The following is a 3,820-nucleotide window of genomic DNA, read 5'->3' as shown; positions in this document are numbered from 1 at the left end:
TGCAACCCTATAGAGGCTGCTGAGGTAGCACCAATGTGCCCCTTACTCTCACAGAGCATACAGCATGGGGCCTGGACCATTTCACATTCTCCCAGAATGAGTCCAGTTCTCGGGAATGCCTGCATTGATGCCTGCATTGCCAGCTGGGTAACGTAAGGTGGTCATTTCAATAGAGAGTAGACTGCAAAACCAGTAAAATTATTCTGTGCTATTCATTTTAATAGGTGAACTCTATTTCCAAAAGAATGCACTGTTATTTATTAGTGATATTCAGACCAATTAAAACACAATGAAGATAAGGGGTGTTTGCACTCCTCTGTTCAATGCAACATGATTCAAAATAGCCTAGAAGTGGAAACAACCTAAATGTCCACTGATGGATAAACAAATAAAGAAAATCGGGTACATACACACACACTGGACTATTATTCAGTCATAAAAAAGAAGGAAACCCTATCATATGCTACCTGTATGAAACTTGAGGACATTCTACTAAGCAAATAAGCCAGTCAAGGAAGGATAAATACTGCATGATTCCACTTATCTGAGGTATCTAAAGTAGTCAAACTCACTAAATCAAAGAGTAGAATGGTGGTTACCCTGGGGCTGGTGCAAGGGGCAAATGGGGAATCACTGTTCAATGGGTATAGAGTTTCAGACATGCAAAGTGAAAAGGTTCTAGAGATCTGCTGTACAATTTTGTGTTTATAGTAAGCAATTAAAAATTTAAGAGGGTAGTGCTCGCTTCGGCAGCATATATACCAAAATTGGAACAATACAGAGAAGATTAGCATGACCCATGTGCAAGGATGACACGCAAATTCGTGAAGCAGTCCATATTAAAAAAATAAAATTAAGAGGGAAGATCCCATACGTTTTTTACCACAATAAAAAAAAAATCTAGGGGCGCCTGGGTGGCTCAGTCATTAAGTGTCTGCCTTCAGCTCAGGTCATGATCCCAGGGTCCTGGGATCGAGCCCCGCATCGGGCTCTCTGCTCTGCCGGGAGCCTGCTTCTCCCTCTCCCACTCCCCCTGCTTGCGTTCTCTCTCTCTCTGTGTCTCTCTCTGTCAAATAAATAAATAAAACCTTTAAAAAAAAATCTATTCCCCTCTACTTCACTGTAAATGACAAACTGAATTGACAATAAAATTATATGCATATCAAAATAACACACATACACACAATAAGAATAGAGCATTTAAGAACAAATAAAGACAGGGTTCTGGGGTAGGCTCTAGTGATGCCTAATGTACTCAGCCTGCCTAGATCTAGAACCAGGGCCACCTTTATGACCTTACAACCTATACAGTCACTTTGGACCCTGAGCTCAGAACAGACCTGCGCTTGGTTTAATACTCTGCTGTTGTTGCCCAGAAATTCTTAAGGATTTTTTTTAGAAAGGGCTCCACATTTTCATTTTGTCTAGGTCCCACATAATATGTAGATGGTCCTGCTCAGAACTGATTGTGTCTGTTCAGACTGGTCATCCTCACATACTTCATTCCATGTGCCTGGAAACTGGTGATGTCTGGTCATTATTATATAATCTGTGCACAACGGTCAAAGGGTTATAAAATAAGAAAATACATTAGGATATTGGACACAGGTAGCTTGCTTGCTAAAGATAATTTCTGTAACCATATAAGTAATTAAGCTGGGGTATGGAGTATTTTAGTTGGGAGTCAAAGAGATTTGGAAATCTATGACTTTGGTCTTCCCTCTGCCTAACAAGATCTACCCCTGAGCAGGCAACTGACCAAGGCTACCCTCCCAAGCACATCCCCAAGGAACTGGAAGGCCTGGAGAATCATGCTCACCAAATCTCCTCCAGCCTGATATTTTCTGATATCCTTTGCTAAAAATAGATCCTTTCTGCTTATCACAGTAATGATAGAATATGGTAGGTGTCCAAGTGCTCATTTTCACCAAGTCTCCAGCCCAGTTCTCTGAAGGATTTCTTCAGGGTCATCTAAAGGAACCAGAAAGAATAGATATTTTCAGAGACTTGAGTTGAATATTCTTGCAACAGTTGAGTGATCAAGTTGCCTACAGTTTTTAGATCACTTGAATGAAAAGCAAAACTAAGCCTAAAGTCTAAATGACTCTAGTCTACACAGAGATAATTTGCTTAGAATGATTACAAATTAGTTATCTCAAGGTATAATCAGACAAACCCTTACTTCATAAATTTATTTTTTCCCTTCTATGGTAGGATGCCCGTCACAGTAACGTCATGGACTCCATTAAAATGGATTTGTTAACTTTAAACTGTTTTTAAAAAAAGGCATTCTCCCTTACCACATCTCAAACAAAGATCCTTGTAAGAAAAGCAGGACCTCTCCCCATTACCAGTAATAATAGAGAGAAACATGTACTGATTAGATTTATGGGAATCTAGAAGCCTTGCTTTGGCAGTTTCAATATCTTTTTCAACAGCCTTTCTACTAGGATGTCTAGCAATCAGCAAATTGAACTCATTCACATTTTTGTTTCTTCTCCTTCCCTCTCTCTAATTGAAGTGCAATAAATAATCTCATGATCAGAACACAGAATCTGCAAATGGGATTACCAGCCCCTTCCATAATTATGAAAGTTATATGAGCAAGATGTGCCCCTTGCAAAATCACAATCCCAAGATAGCTTCCATCTAATTAATGTTAAAAGCATCCTTTATTTCCCCAGCTCACTGTCGGACCAAGCATCTCGTTTCCACAGGCAAGAAAGTATATGACAGTAAAGAAGTGAGACTGCCTTCCTCTGATGATCCCTTTTTACACTCAAAGTGAGATAGCCAGAAGAGATCTTAGCAGGGGATCATCCAAGAACTTCTGCATCTACAGGCTAGATGGAAAATTCCCAACCACTTAAGAAAGTCTCATGTCTATTGTTTGAATGCTTTTTTTTTTCCCATTTCCCATCAAAGCTTACATTTTAGAGACACACAAGTCAATGCACAAGGTCAAATATACTTGGGGCCTTTGAGCAACTACAAAGAACTGGACTCTAAATTGGAGGCCTATGTTTTCCTAGAAAATAAGTTCATAGTCATTTAACCAAACTACAACTTTTAGTGAGCACCTACTATGTGCAAGTTCTGTGTTACTGTTCCCATGTGTTGCCTGAGAATATAAGATTTATCACATACTTGGATCAGAAGACAAGAAAAAGAGAGGAAAACAGTCCTACAGAACTCAGACAACCTCAGGACAGAGACACTTTGGGAATTCAAAGGAGTAAGCTTTGACTCTTCGTTCAAAAGACATTTGTTGCTACCCAAATCCTTCCTAATATCTAACCAAAATCCTTCATGTTATAACTTATTTTTTCCTATTGTCTATATGGAAAATAATTGTTCACCAACTTCCACGGGATTAATTCCAAGTCAACAAATAGTGATTGAAACTACATTATGTGCCAGAAACTATAAGCCCTAAGGATTGGTAGTTGAATAATTATGGTCCTTGGGTTCTCAACCTAGCAGCAAAAGACATGTGTGCAATTAAATACTAAACTAGTAGTATGACAAAATGCAGCAGGAAAACAGAGAAAGGAGCTGGTCCTTCCTTGAAAGATCAGTAGCATTTCACCATGAAAAAAAAAAAAAAAAGAATAGAAGAGCATTCCAAGGAGAAGGAGCCATAAATAGAAGGTGATAGATGAGAAGAGAAAGGTAGATTGGGGGGGAAGTTATTAAAGACATTCCAAAGTCTTTGGACTCCAACCAATAGGTTACAGGAAGTCATAAAAATTTTTTTAAGCCAGCATAGGGAAGTATCATGACCAGGGTCTTGTTTTAGATAGATCATTTTGGAGGCAGA

At 39.0% G+C, this 3,820-nt stretch overlaps 1 non-coding gene across 1 annotated transcript; it reads left to right on the top strand.

Annotated features, from left to right (window-relative positions):
• The first annotated feature begins 737 nt into the window (after positions 1-737).
• LOC118004840 lies at positions 738-844 on the top strand. The gene has a single exon (XR_004677717.1). It is a non-coding gene; the product is annotated as a U6 spliceosomal RNA (small nuclear RNA).
• Positions 845-3,820: the final 2,976 nt, after the last annotated feature.

Source organism: Mirounga leonina, unplaced genomic scaffold, assembly GCF_011800145.1.
Source record: "Mirounga leonina isolate KUSES-001 unplaced genomic scaffold, KU_Mleo_1.0 Mir_93, whole genome shotgun sequence".
Lineage (NCBI taxonomy): Eukaryota > Metazoa > Chordata > Mammalia > Carnivora > Phocidae > Mirounga > Mirounga leonina.
The sequence above is the reverse complement of the archived record's forward strand: the minus strand, read 5'-3'. Positions and strand labels throughout refer to the sequence as shown.